We start from the raw sequence: 13,301 nt of genomic DNA on the forward strand, positions 1-13,301 counted from the left end.
AAGTTATTTCCTTCCTGATTTCTGTAGGTAGTTTTCTCTTTCATGAACTGGGTAGCCCTAAAGTATAACTGAGGGGGTCAAGGATAAGTATCCCTTCCCTAGGATAAAGATTTCTCCAGACTGGATTCTGTTTTTAGTCTAAGCAGAATTTATGGTCGATTGGTGTCCCACCCAACCTAATTATCAAGCCTATGTTTTGGGGACTAAGAGTAATCTTATCATTTCAGTCTTGCCCTTTTGAGACTACCTGACTTTTTCAGGAGTTGGGTATTAACAAAAATAGGATAAAAAGGGTGAATCACAAATTAGCAATTAGTTACTAATATAGCATTATAATGTTAATTTTTCTCAATCAGCATAACATTTTAACTCCTAACAAGGTATTGAATGAGATACATGTTGAATGTCAACAAAGTGGGTGTTAAGATTATCTGCTAAAAGTTGAAAAGGATATGTGGGGAGACTTTATTCATTATAAAGATATAGGAAATCATTAAGAGATGACTACAATGACTGTCCATCTAATTTGACAAAGTAAACTCTTTAAAGATAGATTATTAAAAATAATGCTAGAATTTACAGATAACATGTTTTCATTTTCTCAGGATTTTTTGAAGATGATACCATAGGACTTTACCTGGCCAAGAAGAAAATAAAAATATGTATCTCATTAAAGCTAAGCCTATTCATAAACTTTCTTTTCCCCTTGTTATTTTGGTTAAGTCCATACCCATTTATGATATGTATCACTTTGAATAATCAAAAAAATCAATGGGAATTGTTTGGAATGATTCATTAAAATGAAAATTTAGTAGCTATTGAGGTGTTTTTTGAGAGAGTTGTGAAATTGGGATTCAGTTGAAGCACTAATGGCAAGAAATCTCACTAGTGGATGCATTGGGGAGATTTGTGTGAAGGGCAGAAACTTAATAATAAGGGAACAAGTTATGGAAAAGATGAGAACTAAATAGGATTTTGAATGAAAGGATTTCAACAGAAGGAATTTAGGGAATAAGCAAAAGCAATTCCTGTCATCAGAGAATAATAGAGGGAACTATGGGAGATGGAAAAATAAGGGATGAGACAAGAAAGTAATTTGGAAAGGAAAGAATCCAAGGGAAATAAAAATAAAAGGATTAAACAATAATTAGGAGATAATTTGTAGAGGATCTTCCATATGAGGTTCATAAATTGCAACATTACTTTTTGTATCCACTCTGTAGTATAAAGCATCTAATAAATAATAGTGTGTTTGTTGGTAACTAATCAGTAAGGTAGGTGGCTAAGTAAGGTACAGATTTCTGTAGTTTTGAAACCTGTTTTATTTGATTCAAGAAACAATGATAGGAAAAACTTTTGAAATGAAACTTCTAAACTTCTAATTATGGAGAGGCTTAGTAAAAACATTGCTTAAAAGAATTGATTCATCTATATGTAGGATAAATTAAAAAAAACAAAAACAAATGAGGAAGCAATTTAATGTCAGGAATCCAGCAGAAAGGATGCTGGAATACACCCTGGAATAGATTAATCAGCACCCGAATCAAGCTTTGGGAATATAGAACAAAGCAATGTTCCAGAAGGACCATTATAATTTGATGCAATTTTACATAATTTCACATTATATTTTCCTAACAAATTTATTTAGAAAATATTCAGAAGATTAAACAATTATTGTAAGTATTTAAATAAGAGACATGTAAACTCAATGGCTAGAGCACTGGGCCTGGTTCAGGAATATCTAAATTCAAATCTTGTCTTCTACACCTACTAGCTTTGTGACCCTAGGCAATTCATTTAAAGTCTGTTTGCCTCATTCTACTAGAGAATGAAATGACAAACCACTCCAGTTATCTTTGTCAAGAAAACCCCATGGGTGGTAGTAGAGTGCTAGGGCTCTCAGGGTCACAAAGTCAGACATGACTAAACAACAACTAGTTTTAAGAACAATAGGTAAGAAAATATGCCTTAAGTAATATTGACTCTTATTCACACAGTATGCTAATGTTTTATGGCACTCTCAAAAAAATCACTTTGAGGTGTTGATTTATATATAATGCGTGGTATTGCAGAAATAGCAGTGGTATAAGGTCCTTGAGCCCCAGTTAAAAAATAAAAAAAAACACACCCGAGCTGCCATGATGAGTCCTCCTGGGGTCTAGATGCCATCCATCTTGCATCTGCGCCATTCTTTGGCTTGGCTCTCAACTCTCCTCTCAGCCCATCTCCTGGAGGCCTCTTATCTGCTCTGATATTGAAACTATCCCGGAACCATGCTCCAAGAGCAAATTACACTCTAACCATCAGAATCAGGAACTTCATGACAAACAGACTTCTTCATTGCAAACAAATGATTATAGATATCCTTCATCCTGGAAAGGCCATAGTGCCCAAGACTGAAATTTGAGAAAAACTGGCCAAGATGTACAAGACTACTCTAGGTGTAATTTTTGCCTTGGATGCAGAACCCATTTTGGTGGTGGCAAAACAACAGGCTTTAGAATGATTTATGTTTCCTTTGACTATGCAAAGAAAAACGAAGCAAAACACATACTTGCAAGGCATGGCCTATATGAGAAGAAAAAGATCTCAAGAAAGCAGTGAAAGGAATGCAAGAACAGAGTGAAGAAAGTCAGGGGTACTGCAAAAGCAAATGTCGGTGCTGGCAAAAAAGAAGGAATAAGAGGCACTATGGAGGATGTTTATCCATGAAGATATGGATTTTTCATAAGAGCATAAATAAACTATGTAGAAACTAAAACAAAACAAAACACACACACACATTTCTGAGACAGGTGGGTACCTGAGTATATCCCTTTTCCTCCCATAGGCTATAGATTTATCTGTAAAATGACAAAAACTGAATAGGTGATTTCTGAAATCCTTTATGACTCTAGAAAGAAGATACTCTGCAACTGATTCTCATACATATTTGCCTAAAGTTATATAACTGAGAGTATTAAATCAGGGAATTGAACCCTTGTCTTATAAGTCAAAATCTAGAAATCTTTTTTACAGCACCATTACTCCTCTCTTAAAAAATACATCTGAATTTGCCTGGGAAAATTCACTACCTCTGTAAATATCATATGCTTTAAATATTAATGAGAAAATTAAACAAGTCAATGGAAGTAATTATTCAGCTTCAGCAGTTTCATGAGGCTATGACTCAGTGCCCTGAAATATCACCTGTTGCCCTGAGAAGAGTTAATGAAAAATAGCCAAATTGGCTTTTGATGAATAACTGAGACTTGGATCATGAGGAATTCCTATATTTGTACTTTTGCTCATTTTTAAAAATACATTCAGAAAAATGATCCTAAAAAAGAGAATTGCTATTATCCTATTTTGTGTGCACATGTGTGTGTGTGTTCTATTTGAATACTGAGTCATGAAAAGTCAACAGCTATAGAATAATGAGGTTTTATAGGAATTTCAGGTTGTTAGTCTTAACATATCTATATTTAGATATAATCAGCAACATGTTTTCTTCACATTAATTACTATAACAGACATAACTTTTTCTTGACAAATTCACATACATTTTTCAGTTACATTTAATATATGAATATATTCTTTTTTTCTTTTTTTTTCTTTTTTTTTTTTAGTGAGGCAAATGGGGTTAAGTGACTTGCTCAGGGTCACACAGCTAGTAACTGTTAAGTGTCTGAGGCCGGATTTGAACTCAGGTACTCCTGACTCCAGGGCCAGTGCTCTATCCACTGCACCACCTACCTGCCCCCTGCATATATTCTTTTAAAAATTAAGCATTATTGACCAGAAACTGGTTATAAAGAATTAACAGTCTTTATTTCCTTCTACTTTGCTATGAATTATAAAATGTTGTTCACCCTGTAGAACCATGGATTTTAGAAAGACTAAGTCATAGATGATCTAGAAGAATAAGTTGTGAAAATTAAACTATAGTTGTTTGTATTTTTATATCACCTGTGTAAACTGAAATTCTCTAGAGGTGAGGATTTTAAATAAAAAAGAAACAAGTTCTTTTGAATGATGTTCATATATTGGTCTAACTAGTGCTCATATCTATTTCTTCCCCTCAGATACGGATCATATAAAATCTGACCACAGGCTATAAATGAATTACACTCTGAATTAAAACTATATATAAGAATCATGTATAATATGGTTTAATGGAAAATAATGAACTTGGAGTCAAGAGACTAAACTCTTCCTAGCTCTAAGTCCTTAGAAAAAATCACTTATTGAATCAAGGCTAAGTTTTGTCATTTGTAAAACAATTGTGATTATACTTGTACTGCATAGCACATAAATTCTGATGAGGAATGTGCTTTATAAAACAAACTCCCACAGAATGGAAAATATTTTTTCATAATAAAATGTTTTGGTTTTATTTTCAAATTTATCTCTCTCTACCATAAGCCTATTTGAGGATTACCACCAGAACTATTTTTATCAGCTAACTGACTTCAGCCATATATCTTAGCTAAATCAAATGGGATAGGAAGATTGATTTAGTCATGGCTAATTTAGATCAAAATTGTTTTAAAGTGTAGATGATAGTTGTTTTTTATTACCTATATTTTGTTTCATATATATATATATATATATATATATATATATATATATATATATATATATATATATATATATATATATATATATATATATATATATATATATATTGTAGAATATAAAGTCATGAAAAGTCACTCAAAGGGCTATTTTAAATTCTAATCTGAGCCTGGTAACAATTGAAATACCATGTGGGAATTTTAAAAATAAAAATTCCTCCCTCAAATTATTTAGTAAGTAAAGAAAAGGGAAAATTAGGCAAATATCCATTCTTCCATGAGGTAGTCAAACATCTTTCTAATTTTGTGAGCAAATTGGCTTATCTTAAGAGGTATTTAAAATCAATAGCCTACTTTGCACTATTATCTAGATTTGGAGACAGGAGTCACAGCCTTATTTCATAAATGAAAGGATGCTGTTAAAAAAAAAGAGAGAAAAATGATTTCATGTTCTGCAGTATCAGAGAAATATGTCTTGTTATCTTGCATATTAAAGTAATTTCTATGTTAGGATACATTTTCTCCAAAAATGAGCAAATGCTATTCCCAGGGATTTCAAAAGGATGAATAATTTGACCAACATGGCTTGTACTGTAACAACTACACATTAATCATAAAGGAATCTTTTACTTGGGAATTTTAAGTGAAATGATTATTTCCACATCAGGTATATGAAGTAGTAGTTTAATTGAAGTTTGTTGAATGAAATATGTCCCATGTTATTTATCTTACTACCTAAATTTACATGTTGAATCACCACGTTTTCTGCCTTCACCTGCTTTCCCTAAGGAGTGACATATTCTACCACTTAATATTCTCACTGATAATTCATTTCAATTTTCCTCCATCCTCCTCATTGCTTAGGATTCTGAAGCAACTTGGTGAAGCAAGGAATAAATTGCCGGTCCTGGAGTTAGGAAGCTGTTTAGTCATTTTTCTGTAGTGCCCAATTCTTTGTGACTCCTTTGTAGTTTTCTTGGCAAAGATACTGGAGTTATTTGTCATTTACTTCTCCAGCTCATTTTATAGATGATGAAACTGGGTCAAATAGGTTTAAGTGATTTACCCTGAGTCAGATAGCTAGTAGCTGTCTGAGGTCAGATATGAACTCAGGAAGAAGAGGTTTTCCCAGTCCAGGCAAAGCACTCTAGTTACTGTGCCACCTAGTCCAGCTTCAGATACCTGAAAAATATGTGACCATGGTCAAGTCACTTAATCACTCTCTGCCTCAGTTTCCTCACCTCTAAAATAGGGGATAGTATAGAGGGATAATATCATATACATCACTGGATTGTTATGTGGATAAAATTAGATTATATTTGTAAAGCTCTTCGCAAATCATATAATTCTATATGAATTCCATTTAGTATCGTGATCCCAGTTTGATGCATCCTAGTTTGATCCCCTTCTGATGATCCTCAAACCTTCAATCCCAGAGCTGTCAAGAACCCTAAATTATGATCTTGTAGCTCTTCTTCCTTTAATTTCATTCTTCTTGAAATATTAGGAACTTTCTGACCTGCCCCTCAATCTTTCAGTGCTCAATATCTTGTAATTAAGGTTCAATTTTTGACATTCTACTGAAACTAATTCCTAAAATTTTAGCAAATCTAGTAGCCTTTTCTTAATCCTTATTTGCCTTGGCTTCTATGGAGTATTTGACTTCTGGAATAGCACCCTCTTTTTCTGCCATTTGTGCATCACTTAATTTCTGGTTTGCTCATTCTGGATCCTTCGTTGTCTCCTCTTATGTATGTGGTGACACAAGCACCAGTAATTCAATATCTAAGTTATCTTAACCATTCTAAATATATCTAATGAGGAGAAATGTGTATAAATGTATGCATGTATGTGTGTATATAAATTACATATTATATTATTACACATTTTATATTATATATACATATACACATATTTATCCATTCATTTCATTATGTATTGATTAATTCATTAGTTTAATTATTACTGGAATGAAGACTAGTTTATTGTGCAACATTGAGTTGAGGGATGCAGGGGCAAAAGGGAGTGGGGTGGAGCTGACTGGGCAGGGCAGTGACTACTTGGTCAGTTCCATAAAGTCATTGACAATGTCATTATTTTTGTGTTTCAGAGCTGGGACAGCCTTTGCTTAAGACACATTGTCCTAAGTCATCACTACACAGTGTCACATGCCACCAGCCCTGTCTTATCCACCCCATCCTCCTCATTCTCTTCCTTGATACTGAGGTCTGTTGACTGTCTCTGTGGTGATCATGAGTGGAGTTTCCGATGATACATTAACTTTCTCTGCTGCTGCCTTGTGCACTTGCTGGTATAGGTCCTCAATCCTATTAGCCTTCCCAAGACTTTGTACATGTCTAAAATTGGATTCTTTTTTTTAATCATAAAAGCATTTTATTATTTTCTATTTACATATAGAGATAGTTTTCAACATTTGTTTTTGTAAGATTTCTAGTTCCAAATTTTTCTCTCTCCCTACCTTCCCTCCCCTGTCCCCAAGAGAGCAAGCAGTCTTAAATAGATTATATATGTACAATCACATTAAACATATTTCTGCATTAGTCATGTTGTGAAAGAAGAATCAGAAAAAAGGAGAAAACCTCTAAAAAGAAAAACAAAAAATGTAGAAACAGTATGGTTCAATCTGCTTCTAGATTCCACAGTTCTTTTTTTCTGGAAGTGGAGAGCATTTTAAATCATGAGTCCTTTGGAATTATTGTGGTTCCTTGTATTGCTGAGAAGAGTTAAATTTATCACTGTTGATCATCATACAATGTTGTTGATACTCTCTCCAATGTTCTCCTAGTTCTAGTCATTTCACTGAGCATCAGTTCATGTAAGTCTTTCTAGGTTTGTTTGTTTGTTTGTTTGTTTGTTTTTTTGGTTTTGTTTTTTTAATGAAATGAGCTTGCTCATCATTTCTTACAGTACAATATTATTCCATTACATTCATACACCAAAACTTGTTTAGCCATTTCCCAATTGATGGGCAACCCTCAATTTCCACTTCTTTGCCAGCACAAAAAAAGTAGCTACCAATATTTTTGTACATTTGGGTCCTTTTCCCTTTTTTGATCTCTTTGGGATAAAGACCTAATAGTGGTTTTGCTGGGTCAAAGGGTATGCACAGTTTTATAGCCCTTTGGGCATAGTACCAAATTGCTCTCCAGAATGGTTAGATAATTTCACAGCTCCCCTAACAATGTATCAGTGTTCCAATTTTTCCACAGCTTCTCCAACAATTATTATTTCCTTTTTTGTCATATTAGCCAATCTGATAGGTGGTATCTGAGTTGTTTTAATTTGCCTTTCTCTAATCAAAAGTGATTTACAACATTTTTCTTATATAAATAGATAGCTTCGCTTTCTTTATCAGAAAACTGCCTGTTCATATCCTTTGACCATTTCTCAATTGGGGAATGACTTGCATTCTTATAAATTTGATTCAATTCCCTATACATTTTAGAAATGATGCCTTTATCAGAAACATTGGAAGTAAAAATTGTTCCCCAGCTTTTTGTCTCCCTTCTAATTTTGGCTGCATTTTTTCTGTTTGTATAAAACCTTTTTTTTTTTAATTTAATGTAATTAAAGTTATCCATCATGCATTTCATAATATTCTCTGTCTCTTCTCTGGACATGTATTTTCCTCTCCATAGATCTGAGAGGTCAAATATTGCTTCCTTTCCTAATTTATGAATGTTATCACCCTTTATGTCTAAATAATGAACCCATTTTGACTTAATTTTGCTAAATGGTATATGTTGTTTGTCTTTGCCTAGTTTCTGCCTATTCCTTTTTTTTTTTTAAGGAAAGCTCACTAAAACTGGATTCTCGAAAACATCAGTCAGGATTGGAGATAAGAAAGAGAATGTTCTTAGATTTCTTAATGTTGATTTGTGTGACTCCACCATGCATCTGCTGCAGGCTGAGCTTTGACATGGATTTTTGGGCCTTCTCCCTGCATCTCTTGGCTTTATTGAATGTACCTTCTCATGGCTTTTGGTGGAACCAAGATGGCAGAGGAAAGACATTAAATGTATAGCACTCCTAATACAATTACACCCAAAACAGCAAAAAAAAAAAAAAAAAAAGAAAGAAACCCGGGAGTAGAAAAACCCACAAAAATACAGGCTGAGATTATTTTCTAGCTGTAGATAGTTACAGGGGGCCATGCTGGTCTATGAGTAAAGTCCAACCCCGCAATGGTGTTGACAAAGACCACAAGCTTGCTGCAATGGAGGAATTTACCCCAGAGCCTCTGAATCAGCTACAGCACCAGCATCTTCTAGAATGGAGCATGCAGTCCAGTGAAAGGGCTGAACAGCTGGCCAGGGGTGGGGGGGGATGGGGAAGTTCAAGGGAATCAGCAGGACCTAGGAAGGAATTCGGCTTTCCCACCCCAGCAAGGAACCAGGAAGAAATACTGAGTGGCAGGAGGCCAAGGTGGGGGAGGGGCACAGGCTCATCATAGCTAAGAACCACACCACATAAAGCTTTGCTGGTTGGTTGTTTAGTAAGTAGGCTTGGGGATATCTTCAGACCAGAGAATAGGCCAGGTGAGAGTAAAACCTGCCCTCCCTCAAATCAAAACACCTGGCACCCTCTGAAGCTGGGAACAGTAGTTTAGTGGAGAAGCAGGGCCCTCCAGTGGAGAGTTTAAAGTGAAGTAAAAGATGAGAAAGCAAAGAAAGTTCAGAATTATAGAAAGTTTCTTCAGTGACAAGGAAGATCAAGAGGAAATCAACCACGTGGCCGCTACATCCAAACCTTCCAAGAAAAATTGGAACTAGTCTCAGTCCATGGAAGCTCTCCAAAGGGACTTTGAAGAGAAAATAAGAGAGATAGAACGAAGATGTAGAGAGAGGGAGGAAAGAATAGAAAGAGAAATGAGAGTGATGCAGCAGAGTCGTGAGAAAAAAAGTCAGCAGTTTGAAAAGCCAAATGGAAAAGGAATAAAAAAACTGATGAAAATAATTGCCTAAGAATTAGGATTTAACAAATGGAAGCTAGTGACCTTATGAGAAACCACGACATGGTAAAGCAAATCCAATCGAATGTAAAAGTAGAGGGCAATGTGAAATATCTATCTACTTGGAAAAACAGCTGAACTGGAAAATAAATCCAGGAAAGATAATTTGAAAATCATTGAACTACCTGAAAACCATGACCAAAACACAAGCTTAGACACTATCCTCTAAGAGATTGAGAGGGAAAATTGCCCTGATATTCTAGAAACAGAAGCTAAAATAGAAATTGAAAGAATCCACCTATCACCTCCTGAAAGAAATCCCAAAAGGAAAACCTTATGAAAATTGCAGTCCATCTACAGACAAAGAACTGATGGGAACCGAAAACAGACTGAAACACAGTTTGTTGCTTTTTTTCTTTTTGACAATTCCTTAATCTGAAGTTTTGTTTTTATCTATTTTCTCTCACAACCTAAATAATGTAGAATTGTTTTCCATGACTACTAATGTATAATTTATATTGAATTGTTTGAATTCTTGAGGTGGGGGTGGGAAGGGATGGAGGAAGAAAAGTTGGAACACAATTATTTTTTTTTGTTTGTTTGTTTTTTCTTTTTGTTTTTGTAGGTAATGGGGGTTAAGTGACTTGCCCAGGGTCACACAGCTAGTAGCTGAGGCCGGATTTGAACTCAGGTACTCCCAAATTCAGGGCCGGTGCTTTTAACCACTGCGACATCTAGCTGCCCCCCACAATTATTTTTTAATTGATGTCAAAATTTACTTTTACATGTAATTTGGAAAATAAAAGTCTAAAAACAAAAAAAAGGAATATCTAAATGTAAAAAAACATAAAATAAAATACAAAGGACACACAATGAATGACTACAACTTATACAGAAAAAACATATATATAATAAGAGAAAAATTGTAGTAGAGAGTGTTGACCAGTTGTTATAAAATCAAAATTGGTGGAGTGAAAGGAGCACAGAATTTGTAGTGAGAAGACCTGGGACTAGGTCATGTATTAGCTATGTATGCTTGGATAAATCACTTTTCTGAAAACAGACTTAATCACTTTTATTTTTTGACAATTCCTTAATCTGAAGTTTTGTTTCTATTTGTTTTCTTTCACAACCTAGCTTATGTAGAATTGTTTTCCTTGACTACTCATGTATAATTTATATTGAATTGTTTGAGTTCTTGGGGTGGGGGTGGGAAGGGAGGGAGTAAGAGAAGTTGGAATGCAAAGATTTTAAAAAATTGATGTCAAAATTTGCTTTTTAAATGTAATTTGGAAAATAAAATTCTAAAACAAAAAGTACCTTCTCCACTTCACATGGAGTAGGTCAACTGGGTCTGAGGTGGTGCAGTCTGTGGTTTTATATTATCTGGCTCCTCTAGCTCACAGAGAGAATCCATATTTCTCTCATAATCATTGTGAAATGTCCTTTGATTGGGGCAGTGAGTGCCCTAGGGCTAGACATAAGGCCATGTTAGCTGCTTGACCAGTTCTACACATCATGAGAGATGGTCTGCCTTGCTAGAGGAGCTTGACTGTGACTTCACTGAATTCTGGAGAGGTGGCTGATCAGGACATTCTCTGCTCAACCTGGGTTCTAGTGGTAAGGCTATATCTCCTGTGCTGCTGTCTTTCTACCATGCAGCAACAGACTCCACACTGGAAAGCCTTCTATTCCTAGAACCCTCTGGAGAATGGATTTGTGATCCCCTCAGGAAACCCTGCTGGGGACTGGTCTTTGTCATATCTTTGGGATTGTTATCCTGGAGGACACTAGGAATTGGCCCCTTGGGGAACAGTGATAGGCAGATCCTGCTTTCCGTGCTGCTACTGTGCCCAGTTCTGATGGACACAAAACCAATAGAGGCATGGTCCCTGTGACTGCCTGGGCTGAAGAAGAGAATGCTCCCTCCATACTATACCCATATTACTTGTGGGACACAGGAAGTGGAGGGCCTTTACTGCTTGAGGCCTATGGGATAGAAGGGGAACTAGGGAGATGGTTGGGCATTAGTATAATAGGGGGAGAAGAGTTCTGGTCCTCCATGAAGGTAGGAGCTGTGATTTTCCTAGTTTTGTGTTTGGGCTACCTGCTGGACTTTGTGTCTTCTCCATGTCCAGCAATCTCCAAGGCATAGTTCTCTTCTCCTCAGATGGATCTGTTGGTTCTTCAAAGGATACATACATACATACATACATACATACATACATACATATACAATATTTTATATTTTTATATTTTATATATATTTATATATGTGTATATGCACACACATATACATATATACACATATATGTGTGCGTGCATTGGGGAGATTGGTCTAGAAGATATGTGAATAAAAATTGCTAAGAGAAACACAATATAGGCTATTTAGAAGGCTGTCACAAGAATCTAGAGGGTTAATAATGGACTAATGGGAAAAGAATGAGGCAGATATAAAGGTAGGATCATCAGAGCTAACCTAGTAGATGTGAAATCTGAAGAAGATATTAAAGATGATGTTGAGGTTTCAAAGATGATTGACTAGAGGAATGATTCTAGCATCAACAGAGTTAGGGAAATGTGGTACAAAAGATAAGTTTGAGGGAGAAAGTGATGATATTACTTTGAACACATTGAGTTTTCAGTGATCAAAGAGGTTTTAGCAGGAAAATTAAGAGAATATGGAGCAGTTAAGAATATAAGATGCTAGGGCAGCCAGGTGGTACAGTGGATAATGTACTGGCCCTGGATTCAGCAGGACCTGAGTTCAAATCCATCCTCAGACAGTTGACAATTACTGTGTGACCCTGTGCAAATCACTTGACCTTCATTGCCTGGGGGTGGGGGTACAGAAGAATATAAGATGCTACTGCCGTAGTAGGGAGCATTGAGGTAGAAAAAAAGTTTTAAAAAATGTTTTTATTGTTAGTAAGGTAGTAAGTACTGATTTCACAAGGGCCTATGAATGGTGAGGAAGGCAGTCAACAAGATATTAATTCTACATATTGAAAACTGAAGTGAATATTTTATCAAATCTTCAATGACATCCCTATTTCTAGTGATCACACCAAAAACATTTCATTTGCACATTCCAATAACAAGAATGTTATATTTGACTCCTCCTGCTTTTTATATGTTGAAACAATTGTCTAAGTCCTTCCCCTCATACTTCTTAAGGGTTACCTCCATACTGTTTTTCTTTGGTTTTTTTCTTACCTCAATAATTCAGATAATAAAGTTATGATATTCTAGAAGCACAGCTTTAAGTGAACTCAGAGACCCTCTGAGATAAACATCATTTTGCATATAAGAAAACTGAGACCTAGGAAGTTTGAGTAACTTGCCCAATTTTATAGAGGCAGTAACTTTCCAAACCAAGTTATTAACTCAGGAACTCTGAAGCCACACCTAATGCATTTTTTTCATTTATCTCATTGTAGCAGTTTTTATTACCTAAACCCAGTAACCCCTAAATCAACTTCTCACTTTTACTCTCACATCTAAAACTCTGCAAAGATCAATTTCACTAAATCAAGGTTGCAATAATTTGAGCCTCTGTTTGCTTTTCACAAACACATACGTGAATGCGTGTATGTATACATATATACATATTACACATACTCACATATGCACACACATCCATGTATGAGAATGTATCTCCATCCTTTGTCCACAAAGTTGGGGAATTATGGAGTTGAAACAAAGCAATTGCTGTTGAACTGGTTTGATGTGTAGTTTAGCTGAAATAAATGTTTTCTCTATCTCTTTGTCTT

The 13,301-nt window shown here is 35.3% G+C and overlaps 1 pseudogene; it reads left to right on the top strand.

Moving 5' to 3' along the window:
- LOC122747252 overlaps positions 1-2,712 on the top strand; it is an 82,549-nt pseudogene extending 79,837 nt beyond the window's left edge.
- Positions 2,713-13,301: the final 10,589 nt, after the last annotated feature.

Source organism: Dromiciops gliroides, chromosome 3 (genome assembly GCF_019393635.1).
Source record: "Dromiciops gliroides isolate mDroGli1 chromosome 3, mDroGli1.pri, whole genome shotgun sequence".
NCBI classification, from domain to species: domain Eukaryota; kingdom Metazoa; phylum Chordata; class Mammalia; order Microbiotheria; family Microbiotheriidae; genus Dromiciops; species Dromiciops gliroides.